This window comes from Onychomys torridus, chromosome 11 (assembly GCF_903995425.1).
Source record: "Onychomys torridus chromosome 11, mOncTor1.1, whole genome shotgun sequence".
Classification (NCBI taxonomy): Eukaryota; Metazoa; Chordata; class Mammalia; order Rodentia; family Cricetidae; genus Onychomys; species Onychomys torridus.
The window spans coordinates 91981548-91992901 of NC_050453.1; the positions used below are offsets into that span (position 1 = coordinate 91981548).

The following is an 11354-nucleotide window of genomic DNA, read 5'->3' on the forward strand; positions in this document are numbered from 1 at the left end:
TTAAAAATTATCTATTCACTTTATATACCAACCACAGATACCACTCTCCTCCATCCTTCTGCCCACCAGCATTGTCCCCAACCTACCCCCTCCAAGGCAAGGTCTCTCATGAAGAGTCAGCAGAACCTGGTACATTCAGCTGAGGCAGGTCCAAGTCCCTCCCCGTGCACCAAGACTGCACAAGGTGTCTCACCATAGGCACTGGGCTCCAAAAAGCTTGCTCATGCATCAGGGATCGATGCCAGAGGACCTCCCAAACAACTGTCTTGCCTATGCAAAAGGCCTAGTCCAGTCTCAAGGGGGGCTCCTCAGTTATTGGTCCACAGTTCATGAGTTCCCACTAGTTTGGCCTGGTCATCTCTGTATGTTTCTCCATAATGATCTCGATGTCCCTTGCTCATAGAATCCCTCCTCTCTCTCATTAGCTGGACCCCTAGAACTCAGCCTGGCACAAGGCCATCGATCTCTGCATCTGTTTCCATCAGTGACTGGATGAAGGCTCTATGAAGATAATGAGGGTATTTACCAATCTAATTACCAGAGTAGGTTAGTTCAGGCATCTTCTCCACTATTGCTAGTAGTCTAAGGTAGGGTCATCCTTGTGGATTCCTGGGAACATCCTTAGCACCCTGTTTTTCCCTCTTCCCATGATGACTTCATCTATCATGGTATCTCTTTCCTTGATCTTCTACTCTGTCCCTGTTCTAGCTCAAATATCTTGTGTACCTGCCAACTAGATTTAAAAATTGGTGCCATAAGGGGACAAGATGATGATTTTTATTTTCTGTATTTTATCTATATTTGAAATGTGTAATAAAATGACCTAATTCTCTGTTTTACAGATATGTTTGCAAGCTTTCTGTAAAATGAGCAGTTGCTGAGCTAGAGGCATGCTCAGCGCTAACTGCTTGCTCAGTATGCATGAGGTCCTAGATTCAATTTATAGAATTGGAATTTAAAAGTGGCTTGTATAAATGTCTGCAGAGGTGTGTTTTTGGCAAACTATAGGGTTCAGATAGGAGACTGAACATTTCCCTCAGAACTGTGACAATAGTCGGCATGAAGGAAATGAAACAACCCTTCACATCCTGTCAACCTTCACCTAGGTTACATAAAAAAGAAAATTTTCATGGGGAGAAGCTCTGGACCATTATTAGTGGGCAAGTATGGAATCCAATGAATAGAAGAAGCTGCAGGTGGGAAGGCTGGCAAGGGAGGCCAGGAAGCCTTGCTGAGCTCTGCTAGTATGGAGATCCCATGGCTAGTGTTTCACTGAGAAGCCTACCTGCACTCCTTGCAAAGACTCTGCCAACTTATTTCATAACCATAGTGAGTCATTTTTAGCAGTCTTTTCGTTGTAGGACAAAGGGATTTTCAGTTTTAATAATTCAATAAAATCCATAAAACAATAGCAAAGATAGAAAAAAATAAACAGTAAGGAATGTTCTTTTTAATAGACTGCATAATAATGCCTAGAAACTGTAAGATAATAAATAGAAAGTAAAATAAAGTGAATATTAAAGTATTAAAAAAAAAACCAGCCACAGGGGTGCTGCTCTTAAAGATAGCACACATGCACCAACCATGCTGAATTTCGGAATTTGTGTGTTTCTCACAGACCAAAACAAGGAAAATAAAGTTAGAGGACTATGGGCATGGGTAGTTCTCTCTTTCTAGAATGTAAGTTCCAGGATCAAACTCAGGTTGTCAGGATTAATGGACATTGCCAATATGGACTGAGACTCTTCCTGACCCATCTCACAATTTATTTTAATTTAGAATCATTCATTTACTTTACACACACACACACACACACACACACACACATATATATATATATATATATATATATATATATATATATATATATATATGCTTTTCTATATGAGTTTAGATGCACCGTGTAGGTTCAGGACGTCATAGAGGCCAGAACAAGCCATTGGATGCCTGGAACTAGGGATGTGATGCACCATCTGGGTGCTTGGAGTGAAACTCTGTTCTTCCTCTAAAAAAGCCAGTGCTCTTAAACACTGAGCTGTATCTGCAGCCCCCATCTTACATTCTAAAGTGTTCAATGAAATGTAGATACTAGCCTTTAGAGTGTGTGTGTGTGTGTGTGTGTGTGTGTGTGTGTAGGTAAATCCTAGAAATTAGAAAGGTAATTAAGAAAGGGTAGCAAGAGACAACGAAGAAGGATGGAGACTTAAAAGACACATGGGGAATGGAAGAGGAAGAGATCCTGAAGGAAATAGGAGAGGGGGATCAGGGACATCAGGGACTGAAAGAGATGAAGAGGTGAGCAGAGAAAATAGTATAGTAAAATATATTTTGTTTGAAAATACCATGATGGTATATATAATAATACTTTGTTTGCCATTTTAAAAAAATTTAAATTTCCAATTTTCAACAGAATAGCAGAATCAAACCTTAATAATGATTTCTAAAAATTCAGTGTATGCTCAGTTGGCAATTCCACATTGTATGTATCTATTGTTACACTGTAACAAAACATATGTAAAGTTAAATAATAATGACATTAATCACCCAAAAGACACACAAAATCTATTTGCTATTTGTTTCTAAGATATTTATCTGTTTTAAGAAGAGAATTTGGATTTGTCTATTGTGCCTCATACACAAAAATGAATAGCGATTTGAAGAAACCTAAGTTCTGTTTCCTCCTTTTCTTACCAATCAATGTTTGATTCAGCAGGAGACTGGTTTCCACAGGAGTTGCTAGGAAAGCAGGTTTGAATAGCTACACCTAGCAGCCAGTGTCCATCAAAGGACACTAGGAGGGACCTGTAGTCCACTCTGGGCTATTGTGTGCAGACAAAGCCTCTGTTCACCCTGGTGCAATTGGAAACAGAGTGTGCATGTTTGGGAGGAGACTGAGAAAATATTGATAAAACAGCCTCTCCACTAACCCCTCAACATAAATAGCACTACAGTCCATAGCCACCTTGCCTGGTAAGGACAGGGATTAAGTTTAACCATGCAAGTATTTTGGAGAAGAGTTAGTTCTTTATGCACTTGATTGCTGAAGTGGAGCTCTGACTGGGATCTGGAACTATTGTAAATGTCTGGCATCAAAATCTAAGACCCCAGCAAGGTTCACACCAGAACACAGAGAGTCCTTCCCCTTTTTCTGAAGTGATATTCCTAAACATTACTGGTTAAAATCCCCCAAAAGCAGCCTTAAATACACATAAATCAGTTCCTGGGTGTTTCATTTGATTATTTGTTCATTAATTTTTCTGCCAGGACAGTCATTACAAAACAGATCTTAGCTTAATTTCCTTCATCATTATAGACTCTAGCAATTCAAGGTCAGAGCAAGATGCTGAAAGGGTTTGTTTTAGAGGGAATTTCTTCTTCTAGATTTGAAACTGTTTCTTTCTGCTGGTTCCTCCCATGCTCTCTTTTCTGTGTGTCCCAGTTAGAGATCTCTCTGGATGTCGATCACCTTCCCATAAGAATCTTTGTTCTCTCAGGTTAATGGATCACCCTATGATCTCACTTCATCATGGTCTTATCACCAAATCAAGTCACATTCAGAGCTATGTGTTCAGTGTATAAATTCTGGGTAAGGGGTACAATTTATTTCATAAAACAACCACAGTAGAGAAAATACTAACTCTCAAATGATGCATTTATTTTAGCAGTATATTAACTGGGGACAGTCCATTAGGTGTAATACCAATGGGCTCTTAAGGATTAAAGCAAAGCATTGAGAAAGGTTTGGAAAAGAAGAGGAATATTGTTTTCTAATTTGCCCCTATTCCCCACTTCTTCTCATGAGAAACTTTATCCACACTGGCATCACATGTTTGTTTGAACAACTATAATTTCAAAAGGTAACCTATAATGAAGGGATTTGTGTGTTTGTTAATTTTCCAAAAATGTTTATTAAAATAACTGAGCAACACTGTTAGATTTACAGAGCCTTAATGTGGATTGAATTATATTTGTCATGTAGCTAGTTTCGTCAGAGAAAAATGAAGATAGAAAATGACGAAGAGGGAAGGAAATGTTTTAAGAAGACATTAAGCTAATGAAGCAAAAGAAAACTTTGGTAGCATCAATCCAAAGCTCAAAATCAGAGGAATGACTTTAGGGAGTATACTCAGAAGGAAGCATGAGATGGTAAGAGACAGACAGACAGACAGATCCATGTGTCCAAGTCATTTTCTTCAGAAACAGACAGAAATCCAAGAGGAAGAATTTAGGAAAGAAATGTTGGCATTTTCCCAGGCAGCATCCTAACGACAGGAGATACTCACAGAACAGTAAGGGGAAAAAGGCATTCTCATCACATGTCCTCATGGCATTTCAGACAACAGGAAAGGTAAGACGTTGAAGGATGGGGAAGGAATGAATGAGGAGTCCTTGGGAGACCGGTGATGAGATGGAAGGAAACTGTTCTGTTACAAGCTATATTTGCAGTGAAGTGATGCTTTCAAAATCTGATGGGAACACAGGACAATTATGTCTGTGACGTAGCTTCTGACCTGTCACTAATTTAAACTGAATGCCAAAGCAGAGATGATAGAGGGAGAGATGGCTGAGTGTTTCGAGCCCACCAGTAATTCTAGCTTTAGAAGGTGAAGAAGGGAATCCCTACAGCAAGCTGGCTGTTTACACAAGTCCTATCAGAGAGCTCTGGGTTTGACTGAGATCCTGCCTCAAAAATAAGGTGTTAAAAGATGAATCCTAACATCCACCTCTATCTTCCATATGCGCAATTACTCATACACATGCACACATGAAAGACTATGCATACACACACATAGATACACACATGCACACACACACAGACATACATGCACACATACACAAACAGTGTGGAGGTGTAAAACTATGAAGAGTAACTATCCAAATGTATCTCTACAAACTTTTACTGAGATTTGCTGAAGTGCATGAAGGTCTAAATATAGGAACTGAGCATGGTAATGTGTGAACACCTTTTACCACAGTACTTGGGAGGTTCAAGCAGGTAGATCTCTGTGAGTTTAAGGCAAGCCTGGTCTACATAATGGGTTCTAAATTACCTAGGGCTGCTTAGTACAATCATGTTTAAGTGTGAATCTGTAAATACAGCAAACTGTTGAGGAAATGTTGCTGAACTTTTGGTAAGTCAGATCCCAGAAAGGGAGGCATTTGTTTACAGTTTTTTACACACTGGGAAGCCCACTAGGCTCCAATGGGTAGTTCCACACCCCTGGCCCTTCCAACTGCCTTAGGTCCTAGCTACACTCTCTGGAACACAAAAAGAAACAAAAAGACATGGGTTTTAGAAGGAGATCTGAAAGGAAGAAGGGGGCTGAGATTGATATGGGTGAACTAAGAGAGGGCAAGAATGAAGAAAATAGGGATACATACATACAAGTGTGAAATTCTTAAAGAAAATATTAATAAAAAGGGTTAAAAATAAATCTAAGAGAATATATTTTAAGTTTAAAATTTTATATAGTGAAATTTATGTGACCTGACAGAAAGGCAAGATATAAACTCTCTGTCTCTGTCTCTCTGTCTCTCTCTCTCTGTCTCTCTCTCTCTCTCTCTCTCTCTCTCTCTCTCCCTCTTTCTCCTTATTATTCCTTGAGACTTTCTCCAAAAATGACACCAGGAAGAAAGACAGGGAGTCCTTGCTCCAGATAAAGGTAAAAGAGTACATTGGAAAACAAACCCACACCTGAATAACTGAGGGTAGCCCCAGGAGAACCGCTCAGCCACAGGCCTGAGAGAAACAGCCTTGACTGTTATAGCAAGATCAAAAGCTTTCAGAGGCAAGGGTGAAATGAAACAGCATAGCTGATGCGTGTCAGTGTGCAAGGGGTGGATCCCACCTCAGGCAATTGAATGGTAAATTTGCAGAGACCTTCAAACACATGAAAATATCAGACAGAATTTCACTGCAGAATACATTCAATCATAGCATGGTAATTGGCTGGGTCAGCCAATACTTCTCTATTTACAATGATGTAAACACTGGTTGCTGGTGTTGAAAGTACCCATGAATTCATCTTCTGGATGAGATTTTAGGCTACAAAAGCCTCATCATTACTTTCTTGTATCTACCTAAAATTCATATTCAAAAGTCAGAAGCAAATGAGTTATTTAGAAAACTAGAGGAAGGCATGAGAAGAAACTACTGAGTAGTTAACAATTTTTCTTTAAGCAATTAAAGTTATGGAGCGGTTTAGGGGGCTCTGACATGCATTCTTTTCCCTGTAAGTCTTATCAATTGAACTTTGTTTTAAAAGTAGGTGCAAGTGTTTGTGCCAATTAAATATATTTTCTAAGTTAATTTTCCAATAAACATGTAACTGTGAGCTGCTACTGTGACCTGGGAGTGGATGATGAGTTAGGGGAATGGTTCAGTGATGTGCTCGCTGCACCAGCATGAGGACCTAGTGTCCATGCAAAAGGAAATTGTGAAAGTCAAGGCCTACATTCCCAGACCTAGGAGAGTGGAGACAGAAAGACCTCAGGGACTTGCCAGCTAGCCAGTCTGCCTAAGTGACTGGGTTCAAGTTCAGTGAGAAACCTGGTGTCCATTAATAGGTGGAAAGACATAGAGAAATACCTCATGTTGACCTCTGGTCCCTAAATGTTCACATTTACACACATATGTATGCACATATAGCCTGATGCTAACACATACACATATACAGAGAGACAGAGGCAGAGAATACCATGAGCATTTCCATACATATTCTTCAGAAAACCTGGAATTTAATTCAACTCCATTTCTTTTAACATTTTTGATTATTGTTACTGTGTGCTTGTATTGTACAGTGTGTGTGTGCACATGCAGAGGTGCCTGTGCAGGTGAGAAGGCAAGTTTATGAAGCTGATTCTCTCCTCCCACTTTTATATGGATTCTGGGAACAATATTCAGGTCTTCTTTGGGCTTACGTGCCAAGAGCAATCTTGCTGAGTCACCGTTCCTTGCACTCAGCCTTCTTGTTCTTGCTTTAGTTTGAGCAATGTTGGGAATTGAACTCAGGGCCTAGTGATGACTATTCAAGAGCTATGACCCCAAACTGTATTTCTATGACAAAAGTTGAATATTTTGTTAGTTGAGAGATTTTTTTTTTCTGAAACAGAATGCTATCTGCTAATTCGGGCCACACTACACAGACTAAGCAACATGAGTTGCTGTGTAAAGGTGCTTAGACTTCTGTAGGTTTTGAAAAAGTATTATGTAAATTAGAACTTGATGACAGTTTCTAGTACAATATTCTCATACTTTCTCCCAAATGATAATAAATAAATATATTTATTTGGCAGAGTGAACATCTAAGTCTCATTCATAGCTTAGCTTTTGATTCCATAATTTTCACCCTGTTATTTATTTATTTATTTGTTTGTTTGTTTGTTTGTTTGTTTGACATTTGACTGAGGATGGTATAGGGAATGATGTGAAACCAGTATGTCTTTGTCTTGCTTTCGAAAATCATGTTGAAAAGTCACAATGTCAACAAAGGGAAGAAAAAAGTGGGTAGTGGTCAGGCTAAATGTGCAGAAATCCAATAATGTACCAGCTAATGAGCTCTTGTGCAGAGGTCTCCCTGTCTGAATCACGTTAAAAGATTGATAGGCCTTAGCCTCTGGGTCACTAGAGGCAAGCTTTGGAAAACAGCCCAGCTGTATAGTTAGTTACAAGTATCCTTAACTTATGTTCTGATTGAGTGAGATGGTTTGAATGAGTTCCTGACCCAGAGCAGCACATTTAATCGCTTCATGAACTCTCAGCCTTGCTTGTATGCATTTCATGCTCTGGGGAGCTTGAGCATCCTGCATTCACTCAGCCATCATGAGAGCCAACCTTGATAAACCCAGGCCTCCACCCAGGATGCTCCACTGTAGACTATTGTTTTTCCAAGGGATGCAGGAAATAAGCAGACCACACTGCTGAGATCACAGCATTAGGATGCAAGATCAGACCTGTTTGTGTCTCTCTCCAACTTTCTCCAATACAAAGGGCTTCTTCATTGGAAAACCAGTCTCTTTTGCTCAAGGCTGAGGTATCAAAGCAAACAATAAGTGTGGAGAGCTGAGCTCAGGGCATGATATTTTATTGTTTCCATACTCAGCAATGCTGATCTTGGGTCTGGTGTTTATTTGCTCTATTCCTGACTCTAATACATCTGTATTTATTAGTGTTTTTCTAAATATTGTGTCTCATACTGCCTACAATCTTATCTCCCAGAATGCATAAATATTATCTATCTCTATCACTTATTATCACTATTTAGTCTATTATCTCCGTATTATGAGTCATCTAGTCTATGTCTATTATCTGTCATCTATTCAATTCATCTATCCCATGCCTATTATCTACTTATCTGTTATCTACTCATCACCTGCCATCTACCACCCATCTTCTTCAGGTACTTGCTGACAAAGTGTGTTTGTACTCTGGCTTCTGTCACCTCTTGGGGCTCATTCTTAGATGAGCTGACGTCAGATTCAATAACTCTTTTGATCAATCATTTCTAGTACTGTGTCATTCTTTTTGAGGTGGCCAAAGGAGGTAAATATTGTAATTACTGAGGATAAAATAACAGAAGCCATACACTGATGTCTTAACAAGAAAGAGAACATGAGTTCAATAGCTAGTGGGAGCAGAAAGGAGAGAGGACCGCAGAGAGCCCTGAGAGCCCCACCACTGCCGCCTCCAGCCTAGTCACCATCACACCCCGGGAGGAGCCGCAGCCTTCGCTGCCGGCCCCAGTCACCACCACTGCAACCATGAGCAGAGGGCTGAGACCCAGCAGCTGCCTACTGCCCCCACCACCGCCCTCAATCCTGGGGTCCAATCCCGGCTCCAAGGTCAGTGGCGCGGGGAGTGGTGGCCCAGCAGGGACAAGAAGGTCATCACAACGAAGGTTTTGGTAACAGTAAAATGGTTCAATGTAAGGAACAGATACAGTTTCATCAACAGGAATGACACCAAGGAAGACACATTTGTACACCAGTGTTAGGGACCAAGATGTCAGGATCCAAACATGAACCATGGAAAGTACTAGCTAGACCAGAGAACAAGTCATAAGCCCCTTCCCAGAGCAGTAACCAGAGGCCCCCAAAGATAAGAGAACATCCCACAGTCAGGTGCCATGACAACTGAACCTAAAGAGCATTCCATGGTCAGGTAGCCTAGCAACAGAATAAGCTGCCTCTGACCAGTGACCTTAGCCGACATCTCGCAGTTGCACAATCTGCCTCACACGGCTTGCACCCCTTCCATGTTCTACACGCCCCTTTTCCCCTTCCCCCCTTCCTTCCTTCCTTCCTTCCTTCCTTCCTTCCTTCCTTCCTTCCTTCCTTCCTTTCTTCCTTCCTTCTTTCCCCTTCCCCTCCTATGCTATATAAACTTTGCGGTTTAAAATAAAGATTGTCAGCTTGATCAGAATCTTGTCTTGCTGTCCTCCTTTGTGTCGCCCTCCCCTTTCATTCGCCCCACAGGTGGGTCATTCCCGTTGAAACCCCGCTGGCCGGGGCACACCAGACTGCCATAAAGAAGAATAACCCCAGGAAGTACCTTCACAGTGTAGGAGATGGAGAGACTGTGGAGTTCGATGTTGTTGAAGGAGAAAAGGGGGTGGAGGCAGCAAATGTTACAGGACCTGGTGGAGTTCCAGTTCAAGGCAGTAAATATGCAGCAGACTGTAACCGTTATAGACGCTATCCATGTAAGGGTCCTCCATGCAATTACCAGCAAAATTACCAGAACAGTGAGAGTGGGGAAAAGAACAAGGGACCGGAAAGCGCTCCTGAAGGCCAAGCCCAACAACGCCGGCCCGATCGCAGGCGAAGGTTCCCACCTTACTACTTGAGGAGACCCTATGGGCGTCGACCACAGTATTCCAACCCTCCTGTGCAAGGAGAAGTGATGGAGGGTGCTGACAACCAGGGTACAGGAGAGCAAGGTAGACCAGTGAGACAGAATATGTATTCGGGATTACAGACCACGATTCCACAGGGGCCCTCCTCGCCAAAGACAGCCTAGAGAGGATGGCAATTAAGAGGACAAGGAAAATCAAGGAGACAAGAACACCCAAGGCAGCAGCCACCTCAACGTCGATACCACCTTTCCCACGCAGATGCCCAGAGAACCCTAAACCACAAGATGGCAAAGAGACAAAAGCAGCCGATCCACCAGCAGAGAATTTGTCCTCTCCCGAGGCTGAGCAGGGTGGGGCTGAGTAAATGCCAGCTTACCATCTCTACCATCATCCGGTTTGGTCATCCAACAAGAAGAAATGATATGAAATTCCAGCAATAAGAAATGAACAAAGATTGTAGCTGAAGACCTTAAGTACTTGCTTTTTGCCCATTGACCAACTATCTGCATTATCTATGCAGCAAAGGGTTTTTATTGTTTTTACCTAAAGATGTCTCTTTTTGATAACAACAAATGTGTTTTGTTTTTTCAAAAAAAGGTCTGGTTTTCCTCAATACATCTTTAATGGTTTTTAAATTGTTTCATATCTGGTGAAGTTGAGATTTTTAAGAACTTCATTTTTAATTTGTAATAAAAGTTTACAACTTGATTAAAAAAAAAGTCAACAAACTGCAAGCACCTGTTAGTAAAGGTATTAAATAATAAAAAAGAAAGAGAACTTGATGAAGGACACTGCAACTCTTCAAAATCAAGGTTTTCCTGACCATGACCCCACTTTTCCTCCCTGCCCTGTTTCCCCTGTGTGAACCAAGAGCACCATGAACATGGCTCCCCCTTCCTAGGTCACTGGACTTAAGAAAGCCAGCACCCTCTCTGCCTGTGGAAGCCCTCTAGTGACAAGTGTCCACTTCATGTCAAAAGGAAAATATTCCTTATAGAGTCATAGAAAACATTTAGACAAGCGGTCCTAATTCCTAATCCCATTCTGATCATTAGGTGACTGTCTCATGCCTTCATATCTATCCACTTCTCTTCCCAGGCACAGCACAAAAATACAAAGCTTTCCTGCCCTGTTTCTGAAGGCTCTTCTGTCACATAAAATTTTGATTAAATGCATTTAAGTTTCTTTCTAGTCACTCCATCTCTTTAGAAGTGTCAATCAAAATCCCTGCCATACATTAGGGAGATATTACCCTCTCTTTCCTGGTGTGAATTACAATCAAGGACAAGGCTTTGGAGTCAAATAACCATGTATCTGATTTTTCCTTCTTCCAGTTCTGACTAAGAGTAGTAATGGAAGACATTATATAACCTTTGGGAGACTGAATCCCTCTTCAACAAAATGGGATGTTGGGTCTTAGTTTGCATCAGGCTTCTGATATTAAAAGACAAATAATAAGTGGAAATGTATACATTATTAGCTCAAAAGACAGTCTGAGGG

The 11354-nt window shown here is 41.0% G+C and overlaps 1 pseudogene; it reads left to right on the forward strand.

Annotated features, from left to right (window-relative positions):
- Positions 1-8760: 8760 nt before the first annotated feature.
- Positions 8761-10309, forward strand: LOC118592921 (annotated as a pseudogene).
- Positions 10310-11354: the final 1045 nt, after the last annotated feature.